The sequence below is a fragment of the Prionailurus viverrinus genome, chromosome A1, assembly GCF_022837055.1.
Source record: "Prionailurus viverrinus isolate Anna chromosome A1, UM_Priviv_1.0, whole genome shotgun sequence".
NCBI classification, from domain to species: Eukaryota; Metazoa; Chordata; class Mammalia; order Carnivora; family Felidae; genus Prionailurus; species Prionailurus viverrinus.
The window spans coordinates 198,223,914-198,240,814 of record NC_062561.1 but is presented as its reverse complement, the minus strand read 5'-3'; the positions used below and the strand labels follow the sequence as shown (position 1 = coordinate 198,240,814).

At 44.5% G+C, this 16,901-nt stretch overlaps 1 protein-coding gene across 1 annotated transcript in view; it reads left to right on the top strand.

The window, feature by feature from the left end:
- The first annotated feature begins 2,523 nt into the window (after positions 1-2,523).
- ARHGEF37 (Rho guanine nucleotide exchange factor 37) overlaps positions 2,524-16,901 on the top strand; it is a 57,458-nt gene continuing 43,080 nt past the window's right edge. Inside the window, exon 1 of the mRNA XM_047870224.1 lies at positions 2,524-2,776. The gene's annotated coding sequence lies outside the window, so the exon portion shown is untranslated. The remainder of the gene's footprint in view (positions 2,777-16,901) is intronic.

Genomic DNA, 16,901 nt, shown 5'->3' with positions numbered 1-16,901 from the left:
AATTGATCACTGTTGAGGATAGAAGAGAAGAGGAACTTTTAATCTTTGAAGTAGTGTCACTGGGGGCAAGGTGATGTCCATTCATTTGTGTATTTTCTAGAAACCAGTCCCAATCCTCCGTTCGAGGTTTCCAGTTTGAAAACAAACAAGTAGCTGTCTAGAGCACCGAGAAAAGAATGCCTCCTCCGAAGTTGGCAGTTCTAGATTGCTGCGCATCAAAGTATTTGTGACCTAGGGTAAGAAATGGGATATTAGTGTTAGTACCTTGGGAATTTAACTCAAGATAAATCCAGAGTCCTCAAACAGAATCTAAGAAACATCAGTTTCAAGTGAAAATACTATCCAGCTTGTCTCCTTTTTCCTTAAATTACCAAATAAGTCCTTCTTGCGGAATTGGGACCCCGCTACCCCTGAGACCCCAGTGATACAGCAGTTGCCCGGGGAGTGTTGACACTTGTGTCTGAAATCACAGAATATTCAACACAAGCAAGGAGGAAAGGTGCACATTAATAATATAAAGCGGAACAGAGAGAGCAGCTGATTCCATACTCCCAAGAAAAGACTGGTCACACGCACACGCACACACACACACACACACACACACACACACACACTTTACAGAAGCAGAACTGAGGTGTTGAGCATGCAAGACTTTCCCCACAAACAGAAAGTCTGATTTATTTTTTATTTTTAAAAATTTTTTTTAAAATTTATTTTTGAGACAGAGAGAGACAGAGCATGAGTGGGGGAGGGGCAGAGAGAGAGGGAGACACAGAATCGGAAGCAGGCTCCAGGCTCTGAGCTGTCAGCACAGAGCCCGACATGGGGCTCGAACTCACAGGCTGCAAGATCATGACCTGAGCTGAAGTCGGACGGTCAACCGACTGAGCCACCCAGGCGCCCCAGAAAGTCTGATTTAGAAGTCAGCCTTGCTTTGGGGTCAGGTCTTCACTCCTGGAGGGCTTTGGGTATGTCACTTAAGCACTCTAGGATTCCATTTCCCTCCAGAATTCCTTCAGAATGGGAAGAAAACTTAGAGATTCCTAACCCAGTCTTTAACTTTTACAGGACTCTTCTTTGAAGCATTCCTGATAAGCCTCTCTGCTTGAATGTTGACTATTTTAAAACATTCTTTTTATTATTGAAATATAGTTGACATGCAATTTTATATTTTTGTTGTTGTTTTAAAGTTCACGTATTTATTTTTAATAATCTCTATACCCAAAGTGGGGCTCAAACTCACAACCCCGAGATCAAGAGTCACATGCTCTTCCAACTGAGCCAGCCAGGTGCCCTACAATGTTATATTTTCAATGCTGACCCTTAATGGCACTTTCTCCAGGCGCTGATACCACTTGTGAAATGTTCTGTTGGAGAAATACTGCCTTATGTGTTGCAATGTGTCTGTCCTTCATAGATTTCCCCATGCTAGTGACCTCTCAGGTCATACGTGCCAAGTCTAATCCATGGACAGCTCTTTCAGAAAGCTCTCACCTTCCCTTGTTTTTCTTGTCTACAGAATAAATCACCCTCTCCCCTTCCGTTTTTCTCATCCATCACATTGAAGACAACCTCATTTTGGTCTTCATATTTTTATGGGTGTAGAGTAGAGACGAAGCACCCTGAGGCCTCAGACAGTCTGAATTTGAATACTGGTTCTGCTGCTTTGTAGCTATGCCATAGTGGACAAGTTACTTTTCATTTCTGGCCTCAGTTTCTCTCAAAGGAGGATAATATTAACAATAATGAGAAGTATGCCTATTGCATAGAGAAGTTGTGAATGAGGTTAATGAAAAAATACAAGTAAAATGTTTAGTATAGTGCTTGGCACTTAGTAAGCAATGCTACTACTGCTGTCATTAATAATAATAAAAAATAATAAGCCCTAATAACGAGAATAAGAATAAGGATTAGGACCGAGAAGATTGAAGAAAGTTAATCTAGTCGATTCCTAACCCCACAAACAAGGTTTGGTTGTCCTGATGGGAACCTTTTTCAAAGCAATTATCACATTTTTTTTTTCTTGCAATTATCATTTCAATGTTCACTGACCACCTTCACCCACCACCCCCCTAAGAGGACGGGGACCTTTTCTGCCCCGTGGACTGCTGAATACTTAGTGCCTAGAACAGCGTCCCATTTCACAGCAGGGAGAGAATGGAGAACACCTTCACATCACAGAAAAGGAGACTCGGGGGAGGGGGGCAGGGAGACTGGCAGATTTGTCTAAGACTGACTTCAAGGGAGGCCTGGGTAAGAACCCAGAGGTCCTAGGCAGCGAACTCTCGGAATGAAATCGAGGTCCAGCCCTAATGTCCAGTGCTTCGGGCCGGGGCACAGATAATACAGATATTCAGTGATCCAGGGGTCAACATTCCCACCGGGTGGCCTAAGCGCTGGCCCGGGTGTTGGGGGTGCCGCGCCCCCGGCGAGAAGACGGCTGAACTAGAAGGCAGGGTGGGCGGGCCCCGGGGCGCGCTAGGCGCTCAGCAGCTCTCCGCGCTGGCGGCGGGCCAAGGCCAGGGCCACCCCGGCCCGGCCCGGCCGGGTCCCGGGCGCAGCGAGTGGAAAACAACCTGGCCGCAGACAATTGACAAAGGCGCGAGAGCGGGCCGCCCTTCCGCGGCGCACGCACGCGCGCAGCGTGGGCAGAGCCGCGCCCGCCCGCGCCCTCCGTGGGACCCGCGGCGCCGAGGCCCAGAGGCGGCGCGGGGCAGGGGAGCCGGGCGCCCCTGGCGCCCCCGCGGCTGCGTCGCCGGAGGCAGAGATCCGCGAGGTGAGGGCTGCCGGCTATTGGGGCTGGGTGGGCGCGGAGAGGAGGGGCGCTCGGATTCAAGTGGGGAGGTGGGGAGCGCGGAAGCCGCGACGCCCGGTCCCAGGTGGCGCGGTGAGCTTTGTTTGCGTCACGGGTCTTACGGGCATGCTGGCAACCTGATCCATGTGACCTTTTACAGGTGGAAAACTAAGGCCCAGAGAGGTAAGGTGGCCTAAAAACAAAACAAAACAAAACAAAAAAACTTAACCCCTGCCTGCTTCAGTGTAGGATTTGGGGTGACTTTTAATAAGAACCCATAGGTTAAAACAATGGAAAATGCAAACAATATTAAAGAATCTTTGAGAAGGAAAATATAATTGTGACTAGTCAGTCCAGGCCAGGGGAAAAGGGAGAGGAAATTTGCCTCCCTGCGGTGAGCTGCCTTGGCCAAGGATCCCCAGAAAGGTTGTGCCAAAGCTGGGACCGAGAGCCCAGAGCCGGGGCTGTCCCGCTCCCCCTACAGTGCTCCGTGCACAGTGAGCGCTCAAAACTTGGAGGGGAGTAGAGAAACTTGACAGCAGCCTGCCCACATGCTTAACCTTCTGGGGATCCCCGACCCCTTAGAAATCTGAGTCTCTCCCCGCCCCAAGGTTCACGCATAACCTTGCACACGGTTTCAGGTTTGAATGAAGCATTCTGCTGTAAGAAGTGACTGAAGGCTGGCATTCAGGCTGTGCTGTTCGGAGCATTCTTTTGCTCCTTTAAAGGGAGGCAGCTGGGAAAGAAGTGAGTCCAATTGGACAGTCAGTCCAGTGTCCTGACCCTGCTAGCTGTGCGACCTTGGACCAGTAGTTTAACCTCTCCAGGGCCCAGTTTTACCTGTGAGATAGGGATAAGATTGTCTGCTTCATCCTTCAAGTTATATTCAGACTTAAGAATGAAGGCTGAGCCCTTCTGTGCTGGTGCACAGAATCCAGTGGCCCGCTGCTGTGCCAGTTAGGAAAGGTGATGCCCTGGGAGAAATCGGGCTGTGTCTGAAATAATTTAAAAAAACTATAAACATGAAACTCTAAAGTGAACCCTGTTATGGCTTAGAAGCAGCAGCGCATGTTGTGATGACGATAGCCTAAATAAAACCACAGCAATGCCTAGCATCAGTATTTGGCCCAAGGTGAAATGCTGGCCCAAGGTAGAAGCTACCAGACATTCTTTTTTTTTTTTTTTTTAATTTTTTAATGTTTATTTATTTTTGAGAGAGAGAGAGAGAGAGAGAGAGGGAGAGAGGGAGAGAGAGAGCATGAGTGGGAGAGGGGCAGAGAGAGAGGGAGACACAGAATCCGAAGCAGGCTCCAGGCTCTGAGCTGTCAGCACAGAGCCCGACGCAGGGCTTGAACTCACAGACCGCGAGATCATGACCTGAGCCGAAGTCCGATGCTCAACCAACTGAGCCACCCAGGTGCCTCTGAGAGAGAGAGAGAGAGCCCCAAGCAGGCTCCACACACAGTGTGGAGCCCAACTCAGGGCTTGATCCCATCAACCCTCAAGGATGATGACCTGAGGCTAAATCAAGAGTTGGACTCTCAACCCACTGAGCCCCTGGGGTACCCTGAAGCTACCAGACATTCTAACAAGGACGGTTTATTGGGCCTTGCTTGCCTTTTTCGGATGGAGCCAATACCTGCATAGCTTGGTTTTCCATGAGAGGATAGAGGAGAGCATACATGGGGGCCTGGGCAACACACAGTCTTACCAGGTGATGGGGGCTCAGCTGAGTCCCTGCCAGGGGACAGGAGTTGCTGGCAGCTGGCTCTCATCCCTCTTCGATCAGCAGCTTGCCATGGTAAACAGTGCTTCCGTTGAGTCTATTCTAGATCAAATAAATGGCTTTTTATTTAACTCCTGAGGCGGGTGTTTGAGCGCTGTAACCAAAGCAAAATGGCGTTTGTTGAGCTTGATTGTCCAAAGCCTATTGGTTGTTCATTAGGAGTTTTAAAGTCTGTGGATCCAAAATTGTGAGGACAGGGCCTGGCAGGCCTACTTACCTATAAAAAGAACTGCTCTTACAAAAGGCTGTGTGGTCTCCTTTCTCTACCATTTTAGGCCTTGCAAATAGAGTCAGGGAAATATGGCTTAGGGCAAATAGCTGCTATTTAATTTGGATTAAGACACACACTACCTGTCTGGTGGCTTACATTCCTCTCTGGGTATTTATAAAGGAGAGTTTTTCCTTGGAAACAGAGGATGTGTATGTGTGCATCTGGGATGCCTCTTGCCTCCTCTCTGTCTCACCTTCAGCCAGTCATTTCTCAACCTTTTTTTTTGCAAGCTCAGGGACTTTGGCAAGTTCCTTCCCTTCCCCGCTCTGTGGCCTGATTTTGTTTCACAGTAACTCTGTTACAAAGTTATTTTTTCTCTTAAAGTAAGTGGTACACCCATGGCGAGGCTTGAACTCAAAACCCCAAGATCAAGAGTCACCTGTTCTACCAACTGAACCAGCCAGGCATTCTTACAAAGTTTTTTCTCTAAAAAATATTTTTTTAACGTTTGTTTATTTTTCAAGAGAGAGAGAGAGACTGTGAGCAGGGGCAGGGCAGAGAGAGGGAGACACAGAATCTGAAACAGGCTCCAGGCTCTGAGCTGTCAGCCCAGAGCCCGATGCGGGGCTGGAACTCACGGACCTCGAAATCATGACTTGAGCCGAAGTCGGATGCTCAACCGACTGAACCACCCAGGTGCCCCTAGAAAGTTTTTTCTAATTTGGCCTTGAGGTTCCGAACATTTGGTGCCCCATAGGACGACATCAGGCAAACGTGCTCACTCCCTCAGGCCAAGGTTCTTCCTTATTTGAACACAGCCCATGCAGGCCTTTCCAGACTGGCTGTCTTCATTCTTTAAACAGTTCTTTAGTAGGAAAAGCAGAATTTCTCAAGAAAGAATCTACAGACTACTTGCATCAGAATCACTTAGGGACTTGCTGAAAACGAGCCATCCCTGACCTCCTGAATCAGAATCTTCAAGAGTGGGGACAGGGCACCAGGGTGGCTCAGTCTAGTTGGGCTCTTGGTTTCGGCGCAGGTCATGATCTCATGGCACAGAGCCTGCTTGGCATTCTTTGTCTCTCTCCTCTCTCTCTGCCTCACCCCCACCCCCACCCCTGCTCCTGCTCTTTCTCGAATGAACATTAAATACGTACATATACAATAAACTTTAAAAAAAAATCTTCAAGAGTGGGGGCAAGAATTTGCCTGCCTGACCAGTGCTCCTGATGGTTCTTATGCACCTTAGGTTATCAGTGTGTGTGTTGGAGGTGGGGATTGGTAATAGGGGACTACATATTCTTTATAACATTCCGTATCGTTTGTCTAAATTATGTAAGGAGTGAGAGCCTCTTTTGTAATTTGAACAAACCATAATGTCCAAGGAGGACATATGGGTGGCAAGTAAGCACTTGAAAAGATGCTGCAGATAATTCATCATTAGGGAAATGCATGTCAAAACCATAATGAGATATCACTTGCTACCTATTAGGATGGCTAAAATTAAAAAGACTGACTAGAGGATAAGTGATGAGGATGTGGAGGAACTAGAAGTCACATACACTGTTGGTGGAAATGTAAAGGGGTACCACCACTTTTGAAAAGTTTGACATTTTCTTAAAATGTTTGACATTTTCTTAAAAAGTTAAAGGGGCGCCTGGGTGGCTCAGTCAGTGAAGCATCCAGCTTCGCTCAGGTCATGATCTCACAGTTCACGAGTTCGAGCCCCGCATCAGACTCTGTGCTGACAGCTCAGAGCCTGGAGCCTGCCTCAATTCTGTGTCTCCCTCTCTCTCTGCTCCACCCCCCCGCCCTGCCCCCCGCACTCATGCGCGCACATACTCTCTCTCTCTCTCTCTCTCTCTCTCAAAAATAAATAATAAACATTAAAACATCGAAATGTAAGTCATGTAAGCCAGACAGTACATCTCTCCGTCTAGCTCTGTTGTAATAAATGGGAAACAACCAATTGTTTATCCAGTGTGATAAATAGAAAACAACCATTGTGCTATATCCATGCAGTTGAATACCACTCAGCATTTAAAAAGTAATGAACTCTTTTTTAAAAATTTTTTTTTTTAACGTTTATTTATATTTTTGAGACAGAGAGAGAGACAGAACATGAACGGGGGAGGAGCAGAGAGAGAGGGAGACACAGAATCGGAAGCAGGCTCCAGGCTCTGAGCCATCAGCCCAGAGCCCGACGCGGGGCTCGAACTCACGGACCGCAAGATCACAACCTGAGCTGAAGTCGGACGCTTAACCGACTGAGCCACCCAGGCGCCCCAAAAAGTAATGAACTCTTGATACGTGCCACAACATGGATAGATCTCAAAAGAATTTTGCTGAAAAGAGAAGAAAAAGGCCAGACCAGAAAGAGCCCATACTCTATAATTCCACTGATATAAAATTCAAGGGGAGTTTGCTATCTCTCACCTGACCTTGAGCTTTTTGGTGGCCCCTGAGAGTTGTATATGATTATACTAGTCTGACTCCATTTGTTACAGTGCCATTGGCAATTTGATCATTATTCCGCTGGTTCATCTGCATCATTCATTCATTCAATTAATTGAGCACTTACCATATGCTAGATCTGGAGTTGGCACTAGGTGATGTGTTGGAAAACAGATGTGATCCTCCCCCCTGGCGGGGCTTACGCTTTATTGAATGAACCTGTAAAACAAATAGAATAAGAAAAATAATTACTGGGGGGGGGGGGGGAAGGAGGAGTTTTTTGGAAGGAGGATGGGAATCAAGGGAAAGCTTGTCTGGGTTCCAAGCAGTCAGTTGCATGTTTTTGAAAGACGCTCCACTCTGGTGCTGTGCATCCAGTCAGGAGACTTAGCAGTCTTCCAGGAGAAAGGTGGTGGAGGTTTAGATTCAGGTGGTCTTGGAGATGGAAAGCGCTGGAAGGACTGACAGATGGCCTTAAGCAAACTGAGCAGATCCCAGAGGTTGACACTGATCAACATTTTTGAATTGTGTAGTTTTATCAGTTTTTAGTTCCTATGATTCCCCCCACCTTCAGTCCCAACCTCCATCACCCTTGTCTTACTCCCTAGAGAGACTCCTTCAAAGGGGCACTTGGGCAGCTCAGTTAGTGAAGCATCTGACTCTTGGTTTCAGCTCAGGTCACGATTGCACAGTTCGTGAGTTCAAGCCCTGAGTTGCTGACAGTGAGGAGCCTGCTTGGGATTTTCTCACTGCCTCTCCCCTGCTCATGCTGTCTCTCTCTCTGTCTCTCTCAAAATAAATAAATAAGCTTAAAAAATGTATAAATCTTTAAAAAAGAGAGAGAGAGAGAGATAGACAGACACTCTCTAGAAAGACGTCATCACCTTGTGGGGCCAGTTACCCTAGCTTACAGCATTCCTTTGATCCACTGGCCTAGTTGCCTTGCAGTAAGAGAATGAGGATAGTCTGGTATGACCTGTTACTCTGTTTTTGTTTTTTCTTAACCTATGCTGGCTCCCAGTGATCTCGGTTTCCCTTTCTAATGGCTGGCAGGCCATCTGTTTTACTCAGGTGGCAGAAACCCAGCTCAGAGTGGCCAAGTCTGAAGAGGCTTGGGGAAAGAAAATGTACTAGCTCATAAAAAAATCCAAAGTCAATCGGTGTCCATCACGGCTGGACTGAGTAATGTCATCAAGGCTCAGTCTCATGATCCCTCCATTCTCAGCTCCATTTCTTTGGTGTTAGCGGCATCCTGAGTCAGGCTCTGGTGTATCGTTCCTATTACTTAGTATTGTCATCATAATCAACTGTTCTTGCCGTCTGCTTGAATGTGACCATCCAAGTGTCCTTAGACATTTCTTGATCCACTGGATCCATGGTGATGCTATCCTTTACAGTTTGACATTAATAGTAACAAAAGCAACTGCTACAATTACTGATAACTTACCTTATACCAGGCACTCTGTTGAGACACTTTACATGGGTTATCTTATGAAACCTTGTAATCACCCTACAAAGAAAGTTATATCATTATCCCAGAAAAGCCAGCCAGTTGATTGCAGAATCAGAATTTGAAATCAGGTTTCCCTGCTCCAGGGTCTGGGCACCAAGCTTTCACACTGACTGCCTCCTAAGTCCCTCTTTAGGGCTGAGAAGAGGAAAGCAAAGCCATCAAATAGTGTGCCTATTTCTTACTTTTTCTGAACATGCATCTTAAAATATACGTGGCAGTCATAGTAGGGGCAGAGCTTTGGAAGTTATTCTTATAATTAAAAAAAATTTTTTTTAATGTTTATTTATTTTTGAGACAGAGAGAGACAGAGCATGAACAGGGGAGGGTCAGAGAGAGAGGGAGACACAGAATCTGAAACAGGCTCCAGGCTCTGAGCGGTCAGCACAGAGCCCGATGCAGGGCTTGAACTCAGGGACTGTGAGATTGTGACCTGAGCCGAAGTCAGCCGCTTAACCGACTGAGCCACCCAAGCGCCCGTTATTCTTATAATTTTATCAATCCCAGCTCCTTCTGGGTGTTTAGAGTTTTGGAAGCTCTTTGTAGAGGACCTTCCTCTCTGACTGTCGTGTATGTCTTTGTAATTTTTTTTTAAGTTTTTTTTTTAATGTTTATTTATTTTAGAGAGAGAGAGAGTGAGTGGGGGGACAGAGAGAGAGGGAGACATAGAATCTAAAGCAGGCTCCAGGCTTATCAGCACAGAGCCCGACGCAGGGCTCGAACTCACAAACTGTGAGATCATGACCTGAGCCAAAGTTGGACGCTTAACCGACTGAGCCACCCAGGCGCCTCCCCCCCTTCTTTAATTTTTACTTTGTGTGTGTGTGTGTGTATGTTTTTATAAACCAGGCACCAGGTTAGGCAGGATCCTAGCGTGGCTACTCTTGTTTCTATAGGTGTTTCCTTCCTTTGTTTTTCTTTTTTTTTTTTTTTAATTTTTTTTTCAACGTTTATTTATTTTTGGGACAGAGAGAGACAGAGCATGAACAGGGGAGGGGCAGAGAGAGAGGGAGACACAGAATCGGAAACAGGCTCCAGGCTCTGAGCCATCAGCCCAGAGCCTGATGCGGGGCTCGAACTCACAGACCGCGAGATCGTGACCTGGCTGAAGTCAGATGCTTAACGGACTGCGCCACCCAGGCGCCCCCTTCCTTTGTTTTTCAACAAAGTCTTTTGCTATCATGATGCTTGAACTGCACCTTTGACAATCTTCCATGAACCCTCATTTTTACAGTCTCAGACCAGATGCACACATCTTACTTTTTTTTTTTAATCTTAAGTATTGAAATTGATCTCTGTCTAAAACCTGGGGTGGGAGGCTCAGGGATGTTGGACTTTCTCTTCTGTGACATTTTACCTTCTGAAAAAACTTTAAGGTGACAGTTTCCCTTTCCCCAGGGATCTACTTCTTCTGTTCAGTTCTTTGGACCGGTCTGACTTATATATTCTTTAAATTATTTTTTAAATAATCTCTAAACGTGGAGCTCGAACTCACAGCTCTGGTATCAAGAGTCATATGCTCCACCGACCGAGCCAGCCGGGGGTCCCTGGTTAGAATTAGATTTGATGCATCATTTCCCCTTGTCACTTCTTCTGTCTTGAAAGGGATGAAATAATCAGGATGTCCATAACATTTACCGAGTTAGTCCTTCTGCTTTTAGTGGAAAGAAACTTGGGGCAAATAACCAGATGTTTTATTTTTTTAATTATTTTTTTTAAATCAATTTTTTTTGAGTCTGAACATTTAAAATTTTTTTTTAATGTTTATTTATTTTTGAGACAGAGAGAGACAGAGCGTGAATGGGGGAGGGTCAGAGAGAGGGAGACACAGAATCTGAAACAGGCTCCAGGCTCTGAGCCGTCAGCACAGAGCCCGACGCGGGGCTCGAACTCACAGACCGTGAGATCATGACCTGAGCCGAAGTCGGAAGCTCAACTGCCTGAGCCACCCCGGCGCCCCAATAACCAGATGTTTTAAATACCCTGTCCTTATTGTAGATCTGTGTCTTTTCTTGATCTTTATATCCTCAGACTCTAGGAAAGTGCTTGGCATAAAGTAGCTGCTCCAAATGTTTATTGAATGAACGTGTGCTACAGAAAGAGCTGTTTTACACCATCCTGGAGTCTGAAGCTGTGGCTGCAGAACATTCAACAGGCATTTAAAAAAAATTTGTTTTTTTAGTTTATTTATTTATTTTGAGAGAGAGAGAGAAAGCGAGCCTGAGCGGAGGAGGGGCACAGAGAGAGGGAGAGAGAGAATCCCAAGCGGGCTCCACGCTGTCAGCACAGAGCCCAATGTGGGGCTCGATCTCACAGACCGTGAGATCATGACCTGAGCCAAAATCAAGGGTTGGACGCTTAACCACCTGAGCCACCCAAGTGCCCCATGAACAGACTTTTTTTTTTTTTTTTTTAACACCGCCTGTATGCTAAACTGATGTTAGTTCTTAATTGGCTATTACAGGGCATGAAAGAGATCTCAGGAGTGAGCATGACTGGACTGTAAGCAAAGCCATGTTTTCTGAGCATGTTCTCTGAGACCAGAGTTCTTATCAGGCCAGACCAGGAAATGGAACAGGGACACCCAGCCTGCTCTCCCAGGCTTTTGAGTTCCACTTGTCCAGAGAGAGTTGCAATGATAGTGGAAAACGTAAGCTATGTAATATTTTGTTTGTTTTTAACTTTTTATTTTGAAATACGTACAGGCAGGAATAAGGCGTACAGGCTTGTTTAACGGCAAGTTGCAAGGACAGTACCAGGGTTTCTGTGTGCCCTTGACCAAGTTCCTCCAGTGGTTCTCTCTTATTGAAATACAGCACACTATCAAAACCAGGAAATTGGCATCGGCACACTATTTGTGAATGCTTGTTTTGTGTTATTATATCACATGGCAAATTTGTGTAACTATCACTTCGATTAAGACACACAGTTCTTCCTCATGTTCTTTCTTTACAGTAATACCCCCATGCCCTTCCCCCTTGTCCCTAACCAGGTGACCCCTGTCTGGCCTCTGTCTTTATAATTTCATTTGTTACATAAGTGGAATCACACAGTGTGTGACATTTTGAGACACAGTATAATACCTTCAAGAGCCATCCAAGTTATTGCAATGTATCAGTATTTTATTCCCGGTTCCTTCTGGGTGATCAGTGATATTGGATCTACCACAGTTGTTGTTGTTTTAAAGCATTCACCTATTAAAACAACATTTTGATTGTTTCCAGTTTGACTATTACAAATCAAACTTGTACGAACATTTGTGGGCAGGTTTTTGTATGGACTTAAGTTTTCTTTCTCTGGAATAGATGTCCTGAGGTATGATTGCTGCTAAGTGTTTCTTTTTCTTTCTTTCTTTTTTTTTTTTTTATATTTATTTATTTTTGAGAGAGAGAGACAGAGCACAAGTGGGGGAGGGGAAGAGAGAGAAGGAGACACAGAATCCGAAGCAGGCTCCAGGCTCTGAGCTGTCAGCACAGAGCCTGATTCGGGGCTTGAACCCGTGAACCATGAGATCATGACCTGAGCTGAAGTTGGACGCTCAGCTGAGCCACCCAGGTGCCCCTGTGTATGTTTCGTGTTTAAAGAAACTGACAAACTATTTTCCAGAGTGGCTGTACCCCTTTATATTCCTGTCAGTAATATATGAGAGACCCAGTTTGCCCACATCCTTGCCAATAGTTAATGTTATTTTGGTGACAGCTTTATTGAGATATAATATGTATCATATAATTCGCCCATCGAGGATGCACAAATCAATGGTTTTTAGTATATTCACTGAGTTGTGCAACCATCACCACGATAAATTTAGAACATTTTCATCATCCCTAAAAGAAACCCTGTACCCCATAGCCACCAATACCCCTATCCCTTCAGCCTAGGAAATCAATCATCTGCTTTCTGTTTCTACAGATTCGCCTGTTCTGGACATTTCACATAAACCAAATCATAAAATGGTGGTCCTTTATGACTGATTTCTTTGCCTGACTTCTAGCATAATGTTTTCAAGATTCATCCATGTTGGAGCACGTATCAGGAGTACTTCCTTCCTTTTCATTGCCAAGTAATATATTTTTAAAGAAATAGTTCCTTTCCATTACACAGACTATAAAAGATAACAAAATGCTGTTACAGAGAGGTTTTGCCAGGCCTGCTTGGAGGTCTAGATTTCAATTAACCTAAGTGCAAATTAATGCCATTTTAAATAGTTAGCAGTTCTCTATAAAGTATTATTTGTGCTTTTTGTTTATTTAGCAAGAGTTCTGAGTAGTGGAACCTGAGTAGTTCTCCTGAAATCCTATTGGGATCTTTCTAGAGAACCTATGCTCTGGGTAGTGAGTGTCAGCGGATCAGGCCGGGGACAGGTCAGCAGGCCACAGGCAGTGTTCAGAAGCTGGAACAGAACTGTGCATCAGACAGATGCATTCCGAGAGCTTTCTAGACCCATTGCTCTCCGCAGCCAGTTTACATAATATCTGATGGCCCAGGACAGAAATTTCTGCTGCTACTCATGCCTCCCAAAGGACCACTGACATCCGCAAGTGTCTTCAGTATTGTGAGGCACGGGGGCGGGACACGAGGTGAATGGGTGTTTATGTTGTCTCTAAGTGCTTAGTGTCTGGCCAGGAAGATGAGGCCTGGTCCTAAATGACCCTAAATAACCAAGTGCAAGTTTGAATGGGATGTGTGCCATTTTAAATATTAGGAAATATTTTAACCATCCAGAAAAAAAAAAAAACAAAGAACAGTGCAACAAATACCATGTTCTTACCATCTATGTTTAATTTTAACGTTTTTCCCATATGTGTTTCATTATTTTTAAGCAACTAGAACCTCTCAGGTCCTCAGCAATAAAAAGGAAGGAACTGTTGATACATTCAATGGTTTACAGGAATCTCCAGGGAATTGTGCTGATTGAATAAAGTCAGTCCTAAAAAGCTTACACGCTGTAATGATTTTGTTTACATACATTCTTAAAATGACAGGATTATAGAAATGGAGAAGTGATTTCTTTTAATCTTTTTTTTTTTTTTGATGTTTATTTTTGACAGAGAGAGAGAGAGGCAGAGCATGAGCGGGGGAGGGGCAGAGAGAGAGGGAGACACAGAATCTGAAGCAGGCTGCAGGCTCTGAGCTGTCAGCACGGTGCCCGACGTGGGGCTCGAACTCAAGAACCGTAAGATCATGACCTGAGCCGAAGTTGGACGCTTAACCCAGTCAACTGAGCCACCCAGGCGCCCCAAGAGAACTGATTTCTTGGGGGCGAGGGTTTAAGAATGGGATGGGGTTGGGTGAAAAGGGACCCTTGTATCAATGCCAGTATCCTGGCTGTGAGATTGTGTTGCAAAATGTTACCATTGAGGAAACTGGGTAAAGGGTACATGGAACCAATGTATTACTTACTACAACTGCATGTGAATCTCTATCTCCAAATTAAAAGTTTAACTTAAAAAACCCCAACCCCTCAGATGCCATTAAGTCATTTTTGATACTGTCTTAAATTCTGTTTCTCTGCTTCCCTTTCCAGAGGTTACTACCATTTGAATTTATTGCTAATCACTTCCACAAACATTTAAAAAATTTTTTTAAATGTTTATTTATTTTTGAGAAATGAGAGAGAATGTGAGCCGAGGAGGGGCAGTGAGAGAGGGAGACAGAGGAGCTGAAGTGGGCTCTGTTCACAGAGAGCCCACTGGGAACCCACGAACTGTGAGATCATGACCTGATCGGAAGTCAGATGCTTAACCGACTGAGCCACACCAGTGCCCCACTTCCACAAAATTTTTAATACTGGTGTTCCATATGTATATATCTCTAAACACTATCTAGCATTGTTTTACGTATTTTAAATTTTAGAAAATAGTATTATAATCTATGTGCCCTTCTGGAACTTTCTTTCAACCCCCCCCCCCTTCTAGAACTTTCTTTTTTTTCCCTTTCTTTACAGTGTTTGTGAGGCTATCCATGTTGATACATGAATTTATAGTTTGTTCATTTTCACTGTTGTTCAGAATTCCATGATATGTATATATTACAAGTTATTTACCCACTTTCCTGTTGATGGACATTGAGATTGTTTCTAATTTCCAGTCATTATCAGCAGTGCTGGAGTGAACATTCTTGTGTCCATTTCTTGTGTATATGTGAAGAAGTTTCTTGAAGACAGGATATATCTAGGAGTAGAACTGATTGGCCTGACACTGTGAGCATTTTTAACTTTTCTAGTCATTGCCAAATTGCTCTGTGCAGGGGTTATAATAATTTACATTACCGTATCAGTACATGAGACTTCCCCATTCACCTACAGTCTCACCATTTTTATATTTTGCCAATCTGATGAGCATGAAATGGTATCTCATGGCAGTTTTAATTATTCATATTTGCCTAGTTACTAGGGAATCTTTTCTTCTTTTTAAAATGTTTATTTATTTATTTTGAGAGAGAGAGAGAAAGAGATTCCCAAGCAGGCTCCACTCTCAGCACAGAGCCCGACTTGGGGATGGATCTCAGGACTGTGAGACCCTGACCTGAGCTGAAATCAAGAGTTGGATGCTTAAGTGACTGAGCCACTCAGGCGCCCCACAAGTGAGTCTTTTCATTCGTGTATTAGGCATTAAAAAAATGTTTTTTTAATGTTTATTCTTGAGAGAGAGAGAGAGAGAGAGAAAGGGAGAGAGACAGAGCATGAGTTGGGAGGGGCAGAGAGAGAGGGAGACACAGAATCCGAAGCAGGCTTCGGGCTCTGAGCTGTCAATACAGAGCCTGATGTGGGGCTCAAACTCATGAACTGTGAGATCGTGACCTGAGCCACAGTCGGATGCTAAACGACTGAGTCACCCAGTTGCCCCGTGTATTAGGCATTTTAATTTCTTCTTTTGTCAATACCTATTCACACCTCTATCATCTGCAGTTTAGTTGGAGAGAACACAAGTCATTCTGTTTTAACCAGTCGGGTATTTAAGAGTGTATTAGGTGCTTACCATAGCAGCAGAGCGGCTGGACAAGCAGACCACAGAATAGGCCACTAGGAACGAATCCCAAGGCCATGCTACAGGAACGCCCCTCCGGAGGCATTGCTACCCTCTGCAACAATCAGGAAATTAGAGAATTGGGATGCTGCTGGCCCTACTGCTGGCTTCAGAATTCCATTACTTTAGCCACAATCTTTTGCCAGAATTGATGACTTTAAACCGTGCAGTACCTGCCCCATTAAATGGATATCTCAAGCATCACCTCTCTTCCTACTTAGCTCAGTTCTAAACTCAGTGCTCATGTGAGACCATCTGATTGGTGGGGCTGAAAACGCATGTTGGAATGTTAGCTGCAAGGAAGCTGGGGTTTAGCTGTCCAATTTCAGTATTACGGGATGACTTAATAGGAGGAGGTTAACATTGACATTGAATGAACCAATATATTGTATGTGCAACAGTATGCTTTGTTTTTCTTTTAAATTGCCTGGCTTTAGTGATTCATAGAAGGTTCTTTATGTAGTGTAGATAATTAAACTTTTTGCAGGTTACATTCATCACAAATATCTTCTGGTTGGAGGCGTCTCTTTTCCTTTTGATTGTAGAATTGTTTGATGAACAGAACATTTCAATATTACTGTCATCAGATTTATCAGTCTTGTCCAATCTTTTCTTTTGGGGTTTCTTTTATGTCTTGTCAAAGAAATCCTCAGAGAGCATAAAAATATTTTCCTATGGGAGCGCCTAGGTGGCTCAGTCTGTTAAGTGTCTGACTCTTGATTTCAGCTCAGGTCATGGTCCCAGAGTTGTGGGATCCAGCCCCGCACTGGGCTCTAAGCTGAGGTGGAGCCTGCTTGGGATTCTCTCTCTCCCTTTCTCTGTGTCCCTCCTCGCCGGGCACACATGTACTCTCTCCCTCTCTCAAAATAAATAAACAAAAATATAAAAATATTTTTTCTATGTTTTCTTCTAAGAATTTTAGAGTTTCATATTTGACCTTTAGGTCTTTAACCATCTGGAGTTTATTTGAGTGTGATATGGGATTACATTTGTTTATTTTTCTATATGGGAGGCCACTTATCCTATGACCATCCTTTTCTCGGTGGCTTATACTTATGTCATATAAAACGTTTCCATTTTTATTGTGGTCTATTTCTGGGCTGTCTAATCTGTCCTACTAA